Source organism: Callorhinus ursinus, unplaced genomic scaffold, assembly GCF_003265705.2.
Source record: "Callorhinus ursinus isolate GAN/ISIS: 27379988/994484 unplaced genomic scaffold, GSC_fseal_2.0 scaffold5, whole genome shotgun sequence".
Classification (NCBI taxonomy): Eukaryota; Metazoa; Chordata; class Mammalia; order Carnivora; family Otariidae; genus Callorhinus; species Callorhinus ursinus.
The window spans coordinates 36,599,149-36,618,460 of record NW_027397067.1 but is presented as its reverse complement, the minus strand read 5'-3'; the positions used below and the strand labels follow the sequence as shown (position 1 = coordinate 36,618,460).

The following is a 19,312-nucleotide window of genomic DNA, read 5'->3' as shown; positions in this document are numbered from 1 at the left end:
ACTGAAATATTTGCCAGAGGATTCATATAAAAAAATACCACTTGTAAACTATATAACCTCAGTTTTAGAACTTCATTTGTCATTAAGTGCAAATCTATCAACTAATGATGCAAGTTTAAATTTTGAATTGCCAAGTGCCTGATAATTCCAGCAAAAATTTTATCATGTTGATTTAAATGGTCTCACTTTGAGGACTTGTAGTACATAAGCAGCAATTTATCTTATTTTAATAAATATTTGACTTGTTTTTAATTATGAAATATTTCCAACATATATGCTCAATCAGGAAGCATGCACAATTGTAACTACTATTCTTAATGTGGACTCTTTATTGCAATGAGGCTGTACTGTTTCTTGTATCTGATGTATTACTCCAAAAGTGGCAGCTATAGTTACTTTTTTACCTTTATAAAACCTGCATATTTTCTTATCTGACCACCTTGAATTAGGTTATATAAATTCTTCCTCCCTGTGTCAAAATATCCCCCATGGCATCCCACTGATTCATAGGTCTCGTACAGCAGGAAATAGTGGGACATAAGCCCACAAAATCAATCAGGGGTGCTATTTCACTAAAGTATTCAGGGACTCCACTTGTTTGGAGAATGTTGTAATATTCTCTTCACAGTGAGAAGCAAGTTGTTGTTACTCATATCTCCTTCAAATAAAACACAGCTAATGCTTGGGAGACCTTGCTGTATATTTTCTGTGTTATTGAGGTCTGTTTATTTATCAAGGAACTAGTAAAGCTGTCATCTTTGAGTTTGACCCAAAGCCTGAGAAAATTTTCTACCTGGTTCAGCATGCTATGCAAAGAAAGCTCTCTCTGCCTTTATGACCCAGATGACCCATTTGTGATGATATGGTTGGAACTAGAGGGTATGATGCTAAGCAAAATAGGTCAGTTGGAGAAAGACAAATACCACATGATTTCACTCATATGTGGAACTTAAGAAACAAAACAGATGAACATAGGGGAAGGGAAGGAAAAATAAAATGAACATTGAGAGGGAGGCAAACCATAAGAGATGCTAAACTCTAGGAAACAAACTGAGGGTTGCTGGTGGGGAGATGGGTATTAAGGAGTGTACTTGATGTAATGAGCATTGATGAATGTTGATGAATCACTAAATTCTACCTCTGAAACTAAAAAAAAAAAAAAAAAAAAAAACTACCCCTGGTACAGAGAACCCCAAATCCCAGAGTTTCTCCCCAAGGAGCAAAGGGTTTGATCTATACATTGGACATCCCAACTTTTAAGACCTGCCACTGAGAGACAAGCCCTTAAAACATTTAGCTTTGAAAGCCAACAGAGCTCACAGCCATGGGACCCATAAGGCTATTGCAAACTGAGAAACAGTAAAGGGCTTCTGCACACACATATACACACATGGCCCAAGGGTCCAGCAGAGTCATTTGAAAAGCATCCAGAATCTCTGTGAAACAGGTTTATTTATCTTAGCGTGTGGGCCTTAGTGGCAGGCATATAATTTAACACATATCTAGGAGTCTCCTGGAAGGCTAGTGGGCACCATCTCTGCACTTTCCCTCTGCCACACTCCCAATGCCAGTTTCTGCCACAGTTGAGCCTTTACAGGTCTCTGGGCCCACCATATTTATGTCTAGTATTCCCATTATTATGGGTCCCACCCAAGGGACATCCCTTGATCATCTGGCTCTGGTGGCTAGCAGGGTTAACATCCCTGGGTCCCACAGTTCTTGGTTGGTTACCACCACCACAGCACTGCACAGACAGCAACTGAAATATATCCTAGTTTTTCTGTGAAAAAGGTGTATTTTCTTATCCTGGAGCTTCTGCCTGAGGAGCATTCTTCTGGTTTGGCACACATCTAGAGGCTATGGAGGGCTCTCAGAGAACAGAGGCCAAGGGATACAATCATCTTTGCATTCTCCCTCTGCCTTTGTCACAGAAAGGCACTCATGCTGGCCATCTGGTATCCCAATTGTGGTGGCTGTTTCAGGGGACACTTCCAGACCACTTAGCACTGGTGGCCAAGAGGACATATGCTAAGGGACTGGACTGACTGGACTGGACTGGACTGTAATCAAAGGAGAAAGAACTTTTAACAGGTTACTACCCACAGGGTATAGCAAGAGGCAACTTACCTGGGGAAGGAAACAGACTTCTAAATCCAGAAGTACTAGAGAGTTCCAAGTAAGATGAACCCAAAACATATTGCCATTAAAATGTCGAAAGTTAAAAACAAGGAGAGGATCTTAAAAGCAACAAGAGAGAAACAATTTCACAGGCCACAGGAGGTGGTACAATATATTCAAAGTGCTGAAAGAAACAAAAATTCCAACCAAGAATATTTTACCCAGCAAAAATGTTACTCAGAATTGAAAGAGTGATAAAAAGTTTTCCAGAGAAGCAAAATGTAAGGAATTCTTCACATAGTTTGCCTTATAAGAGAAGTTAAAGGGACATGTTTGGTTGAAATGAAAAGGTACTGGTTAATACAGAAAAATAATGAAAGTATTGTCATGAAAAATATGAAAGTATGTATCTCACAGAAAAAGGTAAATACTTGGCAAATTTCAGAACAATAAAGAATCACTTAGGAATCCAGTATAAAGGCTAAAAAAACAGTAGTAAAAAAATAACTACATTAATTTGTTAAGGTATACACAAAAAGATACAAATTGTGACATCAAAAACACAAGACATGCTTTAGAATGCAGTCAAATTTAAGTTGTTATCAACTTGAAATAGACTTCATAAATGTTTTTATATGTATGCCTTCTGTGAAAGAGGAAGTAATGCTTCAAAACTCACTTTACAAAAACCAATAGTCACTTTACAAAGCCAGCATTACTCTGATACCAAAATCAGACAAGGAACTATAAGAAAAGTATAAGCCAATATCACTGAAAAACATAGCTGCAAAAATCCTTAATAAAATGTTAGCTAATTAAAAGATTATACAAACAAATAATCTTAAAATATGTATGGAACCAGAAAAGACCCCGAATAGCCAGAGGAATGTTGAAAAAGAAAAGCAAACCTGGTGGCATCCCAACTCCGGACTTCAAGCTTTATTACAAAGCTGTAATCATCAAGACAGTATGGGACTGGCACAAAAACAGACACATAGATCAATGGAACAGAATAGAGAGCCCAGAAATGGACCCTCAACTCTATGGTCAACTCTATGGTAATCTTTGAAAGAACGTCCAATGGAAAAAGGACAGTCTCTTCAACAAATGGTGTTGGGAAAATTGGACAGCCACATGCAGAAGAAGGAAACTGGACCATTTCCTTACACCACACACAAAAATAGAAAAAAGAAAAAGAAGAAGATAGCAGGAGGGGAAGAATGAAGGGGAGTAAGTCAGAGGGGGAGACGAACCATGAGAGACAATGGACTCTGAAAAACAAACTGAGGGTTCTAGAGGGGAGGAGGGTAGGGGGATGGTTAGCCTGGTGATGGTATTAAAGAGGGCATATTCTGCATGGAGCACTGGGTGTTATGCACAAACAATGAATCATGGAACACTACATCAAAAACTAATGATGTAATATATGGTGATTAACATAACAATAAAAAAAGTTTTAAAAATAGACTCAAAATGGATAAAAGACCTAAATGTGAGACAGGAGTCCTTCAAAATCCTAGAAGAGAACACAGGCAGGAACCTCAGCTGCAGCAACTTCTTCCTAGAAACATCACCAAAGGCAAGGGAAGCAAGGGCAAAAATGAACTATTGAGGCTTCATCAAGATAAAAAGCTTTTGCACAATAAAGGAAACAGTCAACAACATCAAAAGACAACTGACAGAATGGGAGAAGATATTTGCAAATGACATATCAGATAAAGGGCTAGTATCCAAAATCTATAGGAACTTATCAAACTGGACACCCAAAGAACAACTAATCCCATCAAGAAATGGGCAGATGTGAACAGACATTTTTCCAAAGAAGACATCCAAATGGCCAACAGACACATGAAAAAGTGTTCAACATCACTCGACATCAGGGAAATCCAAATCAAAACCTCCATGAGATATCACCTCACACCAGTCAGAATGGCTAAAATTAACAAGTCAGGAAATGACAGATGTTGGAGAAGATGTGGAGAAAGGGAGGGCGCCTGGGTGGCTCAGTCGTTAAGCGTCTGCCTTCGGCTCAGGTCATGATCCCAGGGTCCTGGGATCGAGCCCCACATCAGGCTCCCTGCTCAGCAGGAAGCCTGCTTCTCCCTCTCCCACTCCCCCTGCTTGTGTTCCTGCTCTCACTGTCTCTCTCTGTCAAATAAATAAATAAAATCTTTAAAAAAAAAAAAAAAAAGATGTGGAGAAAGGGGAACCTTCATGCACTGCTGGTGGGAATGCAAGCTGGTACAGCCACTCTGGAAAACAGTATGGAGGTTCCTCAAAAAGTTGAAAATAGAGCTACCCTATGACCCAGCAATTGTACTACTGAGTATTTACCCCAAAGATACAAATGTAGTGATCTGAAGGGGTATGTGCACCCCAATGTTTATAGCAGCAATGTCCATAATGGCCAAACTATGGAAAGAGCCTAGATGTCCATCAACAGATGAGTCAATAAAGAAGATGTGATATATATATATATATACACACACACACATATACATACAGTGGAATATTATGCAGCCATCAAAAACCCCGAAATCTGGCCACTTGCAATGATGTGGATGGAACTGGATGGTATTATGCTAAGCAAAATAAGTCAATCAGAGAAAGACAAGTATCATATGATCTCACTGATATGAGGAATTCTTAATCTCAGGAAACAAACTGAGGGTTGCTGGAGTGGTAGGGGGTGGGAGGGATGGGGTGGCTGGGTGACAGACATCGGGGAGGGTATGTGCTATGGTGAGCGCTGTGAATTGTGTAAGACTGATGAATCACAGACCTGTACCTCTGAAACAAATAATACATTTTATGTTAAAAAAAAAAAAGTAGGAAGGGGAAAATGAAGGGGGGGAAATCAGAGGGGGAGATGAACCATGAGAGACTATGGACTCTGAGAAACAAACTGAGGGTTTTGAAGGGAGGATGGGTTAGCCCAGTGATGGGTATTAAGGAGGGCACATATTGAATGGAGCACTGGGTGTTATACACAAACAATGAATCATGGAACACTACATCAAAAACTAATGATGTAATGAATGGTGACTAACAGAACAAAATAAAATTAAAAAAATAAATAACTAAAAGGATTATACATCATGATCAGTGAGATTTAGTTCAGCCATGGATGAATGGTACAACATCCACAAATAAATCAATGTAATACACCACAATAACAAATGAAGAATAAATTATATAGTCATCTTAATAGATGCAGGTGAAGCATTTAACTAAAGTCAACATACATTAATGGTAAAAATTCTCAACAAAGTGGATATAGAGAGATCATAGTTCAACATAATGAAGGTCAATATAACAAGCCCACAGCTAACATTATACTCAACACAGAGAGGCTGAAAGCTTTTCCTTATTGTCAGGAACAAGCAAGTTATGTCCACTCTTGCTGCTTTCACAGAACATGGTATTAGAAGTCATAATCAGAGCAACTAGGGAGGAAAAATAAATAAAAGGCATCCAAATCAGAAAAGAAGTAAAACTATCAGTAGTTGCAGATGACATAATGTTATATACAGAAAATCTAAAGATTTTACTAAAAACTGTTAAAACTAATCAACATTCAGTAAAATTTCAGGATACAAAATCAATATACAAAATCTGTTGCATTTCTATACACTAATAACAAACTATCAAAAAGAGAAATTAAGAAAGCAATCTCATATACAATTGCATTAAAATAATAAAATACCTAGGAATAAATTACCAAGGAGGTGAAAGATGTGTACACTGAAAACTATAAGACATTGAAAAAACTGAAGATGACACACATAAATGGAAATATATTCCATTGTATATATGTGCCATATATTTGAACCTTGGCAAGAGATCTTAAAAGTTCTCATCACAAGAAAAATAATTGTGACTTATATATAGTGATGCAAGTTAACTAGTCTTATTGTGGTGATCATTTCACAATATATACAAATATGGAACTACTATGTCATACAGCTGGTACTATAATGTTATATGTCAATTATATCTCAGTACAAAAAGAATTGCATATTTGTCTACTACTCTTGGAGGGAATAAAATGTGCACTTATCATTCACATTATTAGTGAGATACGTTTAATTCATATTTAATGATTGCTGTTTGTAATGCCTAGAGTCCAAATTCTGGTTTTGAGTTTGGATTTGATATAGTTTATACCTGGGCAAATAAACATTAGTTTCATCATCTACATAATGGGGATGATAAGAGTTGTCTCACTCAAGCTTAGAGGATATTTGAGTTAGAAAGTCAATGATGTCCAGGGTATGAAACTATAGGAAACTATATAGAAAATTCCCCTCTTGGAGGGCTCACCTACAGTTTTGCTCACCCTGAGACCCAGTGAAGAAATAGCAGTTTGAAAAGGATAAACCCCCATAACATATGGCTTTGAAAACCAGTAGGGCCTAGCTCTGGGAGCTTTGAAAATCAGTGATAGTTATCTCTGGGAGTGCCAGAGGGCTATAGGAAACTGAGACTCTGCTTTTAAAGGGCCCTCACACAATCTTTCTTGGTTTGGGACCCATCAAATAGGCAGCAGTTATAAAAGCACCTGGGCCATATATGAAAGAGACATCTACTCATTTTAGGGCATATGCCAGAAGGCTCTATCGGAACTTTCTCCAGGAACAAAAGCACTGGTGGGTGCCATTTTCCTTGCCTTGCTGCCTATCTAGTCTGACTTTGGAGAGCACCAGTTGTGACACTCTTCGTCTACCTTGCTAGCACTGCTTATCCCACCCCAGTGTTCCCTCTGAATCTACCCTTCCTAACCTGCCCACTGGGCAGGTACCCCTCCAAAGTGTCTCCTTCCCTGAGGAGGGGAGCTAGCCCTACCCACCAGCATACCCACCTCATAGCTAGCCATATCAGGGGCTAACACCACCCACCAACACACTGGTTACAGTTGCAGCCAGTTGCAGCCAGACCTAGCAGCCAACCACATGGGTGTTATTCCCACATAACAGGATTCTCACACCAGCTGGTGGAATCAGCCCCACCCACCACTGCACCTACTTGGATCTTGACCCAGTCACAACGGGAAGGTAGACATAGTCCACATAGTGGACTTCCCTGAAATGCTTGTTCTGGTGACCAGGGAGAATTATGCTTCTGGTTCCCCTCAGTATGCCTTTCACATAAAACCATTTTGTTTAAGACCAGGAGATGTAGCTGATCAAAGAGAGTCAGACAAAATAAGGAAAGAAAACTATGTTCAAACAAAAGAAAAGATAAAAGAGTTCAAAGTAATGATCACAAAATGCTCACTGAACATGGGAGAAGAGTGGATAAATTCAGTAAGAATTCAACAGAGAGATTGAAAATATGAAAAATAAGCAATCAGAACTCAAGAATATAATAACTAAAATGAAAAATACACTAGAGGAAATCGACAGCAGATTAGAGGATACAGAAGAATCAATAAGCAATCTAGAAGACAGGGTAGTAGAAATCATCCAAACTGAATAGAAAAAGAAAAGAATTTTAAAAAATGAAAACAGATTAAGGGACCTCTAGGATAACATCAAGCATACTATATTTATATTATAGAGGTACCAGAAGGAGAAGAGAGAGAGAGAAAGGGGCAGAAAACTTATTTGAAGAAATAATAGCTGAAAACTTTCCTAACATGGGGAAAGAAACAAACATACAAGTGCAGGAAGCACAGAGAAGCCCAAAAAGAACCTGAAGATGTCAATACACATAATTACAATAGCAAAATTTAAAGAAAAAATTGTCTTAAAAGCAGCAAGAGAAAAGTAACTAATTACATACAAGGGAACACCCATAAGCTTGTTAGCTGATTTTTCAGCAGAAACTACAAGCCAGAATGGAGTGGCATAATATATTCGAAGTGCTGAAAGAAAAAAAAAAAAACCTACAGCCAAGAATAATTTAGCAAGAAGGGTTATCATTCAGAATTGAAGGACATAAAGAGTTTCCCAGAAAAACGAAGTTAAGGAGTTCATCATCACTAAACTGGCCTTACAAGAAATGTTAAAGAAACTTCTTTAAGTACGAAAGAAAAGGCTGTAAGTAGAAGAAAACTATGAAAGAACAAATTTTATTGGCAAAAGCAAACATATAGTAAAAGTAGTAAATCAATCTCTTATAAAGTTAATGTGAAGGATAAAAGAGAAAAGATCAACTTTATCCACAATAATTAGTTAATGGATACCCAAAATAAAAAGAATAAAATATGACTTCAAGTAAAGAGAAGTAAAAATGTAGTGTTTTTAGATGTGTTTGAACTTAAGCAACCATCAACTTAAAACAGATCGCTATATATATATATATACATAAATGTTATATGTGAACCTCATGGTAACAACCAACCAAAAAGCTAAAATAGATACACAAAAATTTAAAAGAAAGTAATCTGAGCATAACAAAGTCATCAAATTACAATGGAAAGGAGCAAAAGAAGAAAGGAACAGAGAAGAACTAAAAAACAATTAACAAAATGGCAATACATACATGCTGATCAGTAATTGCTTTAAATGTAGACTAAATACTCCAATCAAAAACCATAAAGTGATGCAATAGATTAAAAAAAAAGACCCATCTTTACTTGCCTACAAGAGACTCACTTCAAACTTAAAGACACATACAAAGTGAAGGAAAAACATATACCATGGAAAGAACAACAACAAAAAGCCAGGGTAGCAATACTTAGACTGAATATACTTTAAAACAAAGACTGTAGCAAGAGATAAAGAAAGGTACTACATAATGGTAAATAGATCAATCCAACAAAAGAATATAACAAGTATCTAAGTACCCAACAGAGGAACACCTAAAAACAACAACAAAAAATATTAACAGACATAAAGGGAAAAATTGACAGTAATGCAATAGTAGAGGGGAATTACAATACCCCACTTACATCTATAGATCGATCCTCCAGGCAGAAAGTCAATAAGGAAATGGTGGCTTTGAATGACACATTAGACCAGATGGACTTACTAGATCTATACAAAACATTCCATTCCCAAACAGCAGAATACACATTCTTTTCAAGTGCACTTGAAGTATTCTCCAGAATAGATCCCATGTTAGGTCACAAAACAAGTCTCACTAAATTTAGTAGGATTGAAATCATTTTAAGTACCTTTTCTGACAAAGATGGCATGGAACTAGAAATCAATTACAAGAAAAACTGGATAAAACATGAATACATGGAGGCTAAACAACATGTTACTAAATAACCAATGGGTCAATAAAGAAATCAAAGAGGAAATAAATATTTTGAGACAAAGGAGCATGAAAACACAACATTTCAATGTCTTTGAGACACAACTAAAACAGTTCAAAGAGAGAAATTTATAGTGATCCAGGCCTACCTCAAAAAAAAGAGCAATCCCAAACAGTCTAACTTCACACCTTAAAGGAACTAAAAAAAGTAAAACAAAGTCTAATGTTATTAGAAATAAGAAAATTTATTCCATGAAAACTAAAGATCAGAACAGAAAAAAAATAGAGGCAAAGAAAAAACAAACAGATCAATGAAACAAAGAGCTGGTTCTATGGAAAGATAAACAAAATTGATAAATCTTAAGCCAAATTCATCCAGAAAAAAAGACTGGAGACTCAAAATCAAAAATGAAAGAAAAGTTACAACTGACTCCACAGAAATAGAAAGGATTAGGAGAAAAAAATAGAGAGCTCAGAAATAAACCCTTATATAGTCAATTAATCTACGACAAAGGCAAGAATACACAATGGGGAAAAGATAGTCTCTTCAATAAATGATGCTGGGAAATTGAACAAAGTTGAAGCTCAATCACTTTTGTACTCTTTATGTACATAAAAAAAAACCTCAAAATGGATTAAAAACCTAAATGTAAAACGTGAAAACATAAGACCCCTGAAAGAAAAAATAGGCACTAAACTTTTGGACATGTCTTTTTTGGATCTGTCTCCTCAAGCAAAGGCAATGGAAGTAAACAACTGGGACTATATCAAACTAAAAAGCTTTTGCATAGCAAAGGAAACCATCAACAAAACAAAAAGGCAACCTACTGAATGGGAGAAGATACATGCAAATGATATATCCAGGAAGGGGTTAATATCCAAAATATATCATGAGCTAATACAACTCAACACCAATCAATCAGTCAATCAATAACCAACCAACCAACCACCTGATTAAACAATGGGAAAAAGGGAAGAGACATGAATAGACACTTTTCCAAAGAGTCATATAAATGGCAAACAGATACATCAAAAGATGCTCAACATCACTCATTATCAGGGAAATGCAAATCAAAACCAAAATGATATATCACCTCACACCTGTCAAAATGGGTATTATCAAAAAGACAAGAAATAAACAACTGTTGGTGAAGATATGGAGAAAAGGGAAACCTTGTTTACTGTTAGTGGGAATGTAAATTGTTATAGCCATTATGGAAAACAATATAGAGTGTCCTCAAAATGTTAAAAATAGCAATACCATATGATCCATCAATTCCACTTCCAGGTATTTATTCCATGAAAACTAAAACACTAATTTGAATGATGTATGTACTCCTATGTTCACTGCAACAATATGCATAATAGCAAAAATACAGAAGCAATCTAAGTATCCATCAATAAATGGATAAAGAAGACGTGTTACATATATGCAATGGAATATTATCCAGCCATAACAACAAATGAAATTTTGACCTTTGTGACAACATGGATGGACCTAGAGATTATTATGTTAAGTGAAATAAATCAGAGAAAGCCAAATACCAGATGATTTCACTTAAAAGTGGAACTTATAAAAGCAAAACAAATGAATAAACAATACTACACAGAAATAGACTCACAAATACAGGGGAAAAAATAACGTGGTTGCTAGAGAGGAAAGGGGTAAGGTGATGGGATCAACAGGTAGAAGCTTCCAATTATAAAACAAATAATAAATATCTCATGGGGTATAAAATATGGCATAGGGAATATAGTCAATAATATGCTAATAATTTTGTATGGTGACAGATGGTGACTATACTTATAGTGAGCATTTTATAATGTATATAAATGTTGAATTACTGTTGTATATTTCCATTAAAAATAAAAATAATTGTCTCACAGATTTTAAAGATAGCAATAGTTTCTAAAGCTTTTGCTTTCACATAGTAGGCCCTTGATAAGCGTTATTTTTCTTCTAACTATACGAATGATCTTTTTGCACTTACCACAGTTTAGTTTGTTTTTGTTTTGATATTTAAAGTTATGTTTAGGGCAGTGGGATGATGGGTAGAGTCCTATTCCGGTGCTTTGAATATAACTTGCAGTAGGTTTCTGATAACTATCACCACTAGCGTCACCCCTCTGTGCTCTGGTCTTACTTCACATACCAAATCACTTGCCATACCTCTCAGTATGGCTTCCTACTAACTACTGGTTGGCAGGTGCAGGAAGAATTATGCAGTTTCAATTTTACTTCAAATCCCCAACCACTATGAAAAAAATACTTATAAGGCATACCCAATTTCCTAACTTCTAATATATTGTTACCTACATGTGAAAGATGTTCAAAAGACTGTTAAAACTGCTATTTTTCTTTAACCATTTTACATTTCTTTTTGCAGGAGAACAATTTCAGTCAATTAAACTTGCAAGCAACTCTCACTCAGACTTTCCTGTGACTGTCATAAGTGAGAAATGTTTTTAAAAAATGAATAGTTGTAAGGATTGAGTCTTCTGATGGGAGCTATTACCTGTCTGACATTTTTGGGGACTTGATTAACTACCTCGGTTCATCTGAGATAACTATTCAGAAAGCCTTGAACTATTTTTTTCACTTACTAAATGAATTTAAGTCACTCCCTGTTTGTGTCCTAATTACACATGGCATTTCCAAGTTTGTTGCAAATGACAACTATGACTCAAAAGTGTCTTGAAAGTGGAAATATCCTTGACATGAGTTTAAAAGTAGCATTTAATAATCTTTTCATGCCCTTGGAATTAGATACAATTTTTATTTTCACACTTTAAGTGTGAAGTAGGCAACTTTAGTGGATCATTTCTTCTCTCTGTTCTCCTGCCCAATCCCTTTAGTACTTGCCCCACAATTCACAAATTACAACATTCTAAAATAGTTTTTTATAGTTAGGTATTTATATATGAGTTTTTAAAAATAAGTTTGACAACTCTGTGGTGAAGTTATAAAATTTGTCCTGCAGAAATACTTGCATTCAAAATTACTAATAAAAGTATTCAAAAATTGATGATATCAGAATATTAAAATAGGTTAAGTATATTCCAGTAGATCACGGATTCAATAAATTACTGTCTTTCCATTTAATGGAGCATTATAGAGCAGATAAAAGTAATATATTGATACGAAATGCTCTCTAAGTACAAAAATTATGTTATAAAATGTACTCTAGATATGTATCTTATATAAATACCCCTACACTTTTACCCCTACAGTAGTACACCTAGACATCTTCTTTGTACTATATTTTTGTACTTAATATTCTTTATATATATATTCCTTTTACCTATTAGCTTAATATTTTTATAATATTATATGCTTATAACTTCAGTGACTCTCTCGAAGGATACATAAGGAACTTATAATTAGTTACCTCTTTGAAGAAGAACTGAGTGACTTTGGAACAGAGGTTAGGGCAATTGGGTTGAAACAGGAAAACTAACAAACTTGCATAGTTCACCTTTTTAACTTAATTGTTTATGATTCAGGGTGTGGAGTGAGAGCTATTAGGGAATGTTAAAAGTCTTTCCTCAAGCTTTCACTTAATGCTATAAATGTGGCAAAGGTATTTTTATTTTACTCCCTTCCTCTAACACTCACTAATGATAACCAAATAGAGAAGTAAATATCCTCAATTTCAAATCACAATCAATAAACAGTATCTGTCAAATAAAATAAAATTTGTGTCAAAATCAAGATGTTTATATAGAACTGATACACACCTTCTTGGCTTCAGGCAGCATGCAGATTTTTCTAAACATAGTCTTAAAGGCTTATCAAAAATACCTTGATCTAAATGCTGTAGTAAGCTGTGCAAGAAGCCAGGCAGGAATACCCTTTCATGACCTCAATTCAGTATAGCAAAAGACGAAGAAAAGCTGAAGGAGGTAAAGGAAATGTCTAATATGCTTTAGTGGTGCTGCCCAGAGACAGATAAGTAAATATAGATAACAAATCATTACACATATGCAGGTTATATAAAACTTCACCATGAGCCACACCAATCTTTTATTGCCCCAGTGGGCAATAATCCCCATCTCAATTCTTCTGCAAAGGATTCACTTAGATGGATCTGCCCCCCTTGAAAAAGAAATAACCTGAAAAGAACCAACAGTATACCAACACAAAAATATGTTTTTAACTAAATTATAAACATTACCAGTGGAATTAACTTTCCCAAATCTTCAGACATATGGTTCTCCATACCCAAAGAAATTGATGATCACAAGGCAGCTCTATGAAAAAAATAATTTTTTCAAAGACAGAGTGCAGGATATTAAAGAGGAAATGATAAGCAATATAAGGAGACTGGACGTGATCTGACAAAAAAAATAATTAGAAGGAAAAAATCATTAATAAAACCAAAAATAAGAGAAATATTGGGGTGCCTGGGTGGCACGGTTAAAAGTCCAGCTCTTGATTTCAGCTCAGGTCATGATCTCAGGGTCATAAGATCGAGCCCTACATTGGGCTCTGCACTTGGGGGGGGGGTCTGCTTGTCCCTCTCTCCCCTCCTCAAATAAATAAAATCTTTTTTTAAAAAAAGAGCAATATTACCAAAGGCACATAGTCTTTTAAAAGTTCTACAAAACAGAATGAAATTTAAGAAATAAAAAAGATCAGAAAAATGATGCTAGGTGTAGAAGGAAAAGGAGATCCAAACAAGTATAATTTACATTCCTAAAAAAACAAAAGAACCAGAAACAAATAGAAAGATGAAAAGTATAATTTATACACACATATAAATGTAAATAAATAATTGATGCTACAGATTAAAAGAAACTGTCCTAGGATAAACTGGTAAAACATAATTCACTACTAAACATATCTTGACACAGTTACTAAACCTCAAATATAATTAAAGTATCCTCTGGAAAAATGTCACTTACTCACTTTTCAGTATCCACAATTCAATGTCAAAATAAGGTGAACCATTATAGAAAAATTTCTGAATACCATGATATATGATCAAGAAAATTGTCATTCATATATTAAAAAAAACAAAGTTGTCATTCATATATCATTTCAAATATGCAAGAACTCAGATAAAATATAGGGTGGTCCTATTTCATAGTTCCCCAAAATCCACTGATGCCTATAGATCAATATTGGTATTAAGAGTTCTCTCTTCATCTTTAAACATGTCCTAATTTGGACAATAGATTTTATAGTCATACTAATAATAAACCCTACTTGAAAGAAAAATAAAACATACAAATAAAAAATTCAGAAATGGCAACACAGAACTTTATTTCAGCTCTGAAATGTAAGGAATTTGAAATCCTTACTTGAATCCTAAGAAAAAATCTGAACAAACTGAAAACCAATGACTTTTCTTGGACTCATCAGAGAACTGTGCTTACAAAGCACGTTACCATCCTGGACTCTGTATAGACACATGAATACAATGAATCATAGCCAGCAGCCTATCTGGAACAGAAGCTGGTGGAGCCATAAACTGGTGGGCACACTTAAACAGTAACTTCCCAGAGTGTGGATTAGCATGAGAGAAACTCTGGGTGTAGGGGCTGCGGTTTTAGTGGGGCCCCCACGTTTTTGTGGGCTTTGTCTCCAAAAATGCCCACCAGGTTCTCAATGTGTAAAGTCAAGAAAAATCCTCCTGTTTTGGCAGAAGTGTGAGAAAAGTAATTTTTTCAGAAATAATTGCAGTACGTTCTCTAAAATAAAGGCTTATGTAGGGGACAAGACCTTTGCAAAGCCTTATCCAAAATAGGGAAAGGAAATGATCCAACCCCATCTCTCTCTTTAGCCTTCCTGTCTCATCTAAAGGAGGAATAAAATCTGAGAAACTTTTGTGGAGATCACAGCCCAGAGACAGAAAACCCCTGAAAGATTAAAATTTAATCATGAGATTATAGATTTCCTCCACCTGTCACATCAGCAGGGCTCCAGAATATAATAATGGGTTACACCTGAAAGAACTGGAAGTTACAGATTCGACTTAAGAAGATTTTTAGGGAAACTCAAAAACAATAAGGGAGAAAAAAAAAAAAGGACACTAGAGAAAACTGACATATAAAGCTATAGTAAACATTAAACAGTCCCCTACTCTAAGTCGGATAAACACAAAACTTTATAGTAAAGACCTGTCACATTTCCTATTACCTGATATATCATGACCAGCTTTCAACAAGAAATTACAATGCATCCTAAAAGGCAAGAAAAAAAGTCTGAAGAGACTAAGCATTAGAATGAGACACAGATATGGAATTATCAGAGAATTTCATATAACTATGACTAAATTTTTAAGGACTCTAAATGGTAAAAGTAAGCAACAAGCAAGAACACCTGGGTAATATAAATAGAGAGATGGAAACTCTAATAAAAGAAGAAATGCTCACTCTAAATACTATAAGATATTAAATCTAAAAACTATCACAAATAAAGAAGGGATTTAATGGGCTCATCAGTAAACAGGACACAGCTGAGGAAAAAAATCAGCGAGCTTGAAGATAGGTCAATAGAAACTTCTCAAATTGAAATGCAAAGAGAAAAAATAATGGAAAAAAACAAAATAGAATATCAAAGAACTGTGGTATTATTTCAAAAGGTGTAACATGCATACCTAGAATACCAGAATGAGAATAGAGAAGGGAATAGAAGAAATATTTAAAGTAATAATGGCTGAATTTTTTCAAAATTAATGATAGATATCAAAACACAAATCCACAAAGCTCAGAGCACACAAAGCAAAATACATACCAAAAAATGTATACCTAGGTATATCATACAGTGCAGAAAACCTAAGACAAGGAGGAAATCTTGAAATAAGCTAGAGGAAAAAAAGTCATGTTATATAGAGAGGAAATTTTTAAGAATTATAATGGATTTCTCATCAAAAAATATGAAAGCAAGAAAAGAGTGAAATAATTAAAACGGTGAAAGAAAAACCAAACTAGAATATCTAGAGATACACAAGAAAACATGTGGGAATAAACTACTATATTCAGATTGCTCAGCAAATTCCTTCTATTTTGTGTAGTTCTTATCTTCTTAAAGCAAAAACCATTTTTCTAGGGTGCCTGGGTGGCTCAGTTGGTTAAGCGACTGCCTTTGGCTCAGGTCATGATCCTGGAGTCCCGGGATCGTAGTCCCACATCGGGCTCCCTGGTCAGCAGGGAATCTGCTTCTCCCTCTGACCCTCTTCCCTCTCATGCTCTCTATCTCTCATTCTCTCACTCTCAAATAAATAAATAAAATCTTAAAAAAACATTTTTCTACTCCAAAAAGCTCATATTTTCACTCATATATGATCATTTCAAAAACTTTAAATTCTGATCACCTGGGAGTCATTCATTATTGAGTCAGAATATTCCATAAGTTTGTAAGGTATATAAATGCATAAAATCTATCATTCATTCATTCATTCATTTTATGCCCTATGATAGAGGAACAATAATAAGAATTTTAGATTTCTCAGCAGAAATCATGCAGGCTATAGAGAGAGAGATTCATTGAATGATTGATTAGAGGGAATCCACTCACGTATGATTACTGAGGCTTCAAAGTCCCTATTTTTCAGAGCAAATATTCCAGTTTGAGTCCAAATTTTGGCAGGCTGATGTAGAACCAGGAAATTGAAAGGCCATCAGGAAGAAGAATTCTCCTTTATTGGGTGGGGGAGAGTCAGACTTTTGTTCTATTCAGACCTTCAACTGATTAGATGGCGTTCATCCACATTATGGAGGACAATCTGCTTTATTCAGTCTACCAATATAAATGTTCATCCTATCCAAGAACACCTTCACAGAAACACCCAGAATAATGTATGATCAAATATCTCAATTAAGATAGTTTATGTATGGATTTTATATTCATTTTATCTATATCAGAAACCAGTATCCGGTATATATCACAAAAGGAAAGGAAAGAGTTTGACTTTTGCTAGAGAAATTTGATAGCCATCAGCAAGATTTAAAGTAATGAATAAATAATATTGGCTTTTTAAAAAATGAGTCCTTGTTATCCTAGATATCATATTTTATATACTCCAAATAAATTATAACAATGGTAATAATATAAAATAAAATATTTTGGAAAATATGTCAAAAGAACTCATATACTTTCTTATAGTCATACTTATTACAGGATAGAGCAAAATAAAAGAATCAAATAATAGATACCCATGAAAATCCTGTTCATTTTTCATGCTATCACAGAAACAGTTAACAAGTGCTGGAATATGGGTAATCCTCTTCACCAAGATAGCATTCACTGTGTGCCAATAGATGTCATCCTATTTAATTTTCACAGCAACTTTATGGGGTAGTTATCCCTTGTTTTATTTTAGTGATGAGGAAACTAGGGCTCAGAGTAGTAGTATGCAATTGCCACCATCAGCAAGAGATAGAATTTAATACAGGTCTGATTGTCTCTGAAACCTCCTATTTTCAGTTTACATTAATTCCTTCCCTCATAAGTAGTGTTACGTTATTTTTTTTAAAAAGGGTTAATCGATTTGTTCATCTGGCATTGGCATCAAATGATATTTTATAGAATATTAAAAATCTCATGGCATCAGATTTCTCAAAGTTCAAAGTTGAGCTTATAAATAACACCTTCATAAATTTAGCCAAATTTACACTGAGTCACTCAGTTTTCAACAACTTCGACTAAATCTCCCATATTTCTTAATATATATTATATATCAAATCTTATCAGATTTCCTTTCAGAATTAATTTGGAAGGATAAAGTTTGTTCATTTCTGTTTTTTGAAGACCTTATCAATTAACACCACTAGCATGGGTTTATGGATAGAATGTGTGTTGATACTACTTTGGGAGGAAAATAAAATACTAAATCAGTCCTAGTTCAAAGTACCAAAGAATTATGCTGTCTACTACTATGTATTTTATCTCAGTGGAATTTAGCATCATGTGCCACACTCAAGAGAGAGTCATCTCATGGGCCTCCTTGCCAAGGATTAACAATGAGAATTTAGTACCAGATGTCATTTAGGTGTCCCTGCATGTCTAGGAGACTATGATCTCATTTTATGCACTAGTCTAATATCTTTGTTTTCTTGTTGTTCAGCAATGAATCCTGTGGAGAACTGGAAAGCAGTATTATTTCCTGTAGTTCACCATCTGTGGACCAAGCTTTTTCTTTCCTTGTGATGCAATTCAATGCCTATACTGCCCAACTGCAGCCTAGCTCTACATCAAGTATTTTGTTTCATCTTTAATTTGTAATTTGTTCAATGTACAGGTGAAAATAAATATAAATTTACAAGAGGTGCAGAAGGAAGAAAGTCAAATTATATGAAACGAATACTAAAAAGTTTCAGTTACTGAAGTAAAAGGATTATCATACAGTTTTTCTTTGTGGGTCAAAGTATCTAACATCAAAAGAAAGGACTTGCAAGATACATGGAAGAAATTAACATGGGTATGTAACAACATGTCAGTAATACTGTTCATTATTCTATATTCACATTGAGAAAATGCAAGGGAGGGATTTAACATGAGCATAAATGGACTTAAAAAAATAAACACAAAACAGAAAATGCCAAAGCAATTTGTCATGTGAAACTACCTGGGGACCTGCATTTCAGGTGCAGCAAGTCACATGGCTGCACACACCATGCCCAAAACGACTTTATGTCAAAAGCTATTTATCAAATGTGGGAGCATGTGGCAAGCATTGGGAATGAATCACTGTTTCCTTTGTGGTATGCTGACTTGTGCATTTACCTTGTTACATTGTTCTATGTTATATCATTTTCAAAAAATGCCCCCTGCCGCATTCAAAGCCCTTGTCTGATTCTATAACAGTAAAGGAAAGCATTTAAGAAGTTTTGCCTAGGTGGCTCAGTCGTTAGGCATCAGCCTTCGACTTGGGTCATGATCCCAGGGTCCTGAGATCGAGCCCCGCATCGGTCTCCCTGCTTGGCGGGAAGCCTGCTTCTCCCTCTCCCACTTCCCTTGCTTGTGTTCCCTCTCTCGCTGTCTCTC

General features: G+C 35.4%; 1 long non-coding RNA gene across 1 annotated transcript in view; it reads left to right on the top strand.

Annotated features, from left to right (window-relative positions):
- The window catches only part of LOC141372747 (uncharacterized), a 42,428-nt gene extending 23,851 nt beyond the window's left edge, over nt 1–18,577 (top strand). The window contains exon 4 of the long non-coding RNA XR_012378148.1: nt 18,393–18,577. This is a non-coding gene — a long non-coding RNA (uncharacterized lncRNA). The remainder of the gene's footprint in view (nt 1–18,392) is intronic.
- The last annotated feature ends 735 nt before the right edge of the window (nt 18,578–19,312 follow it).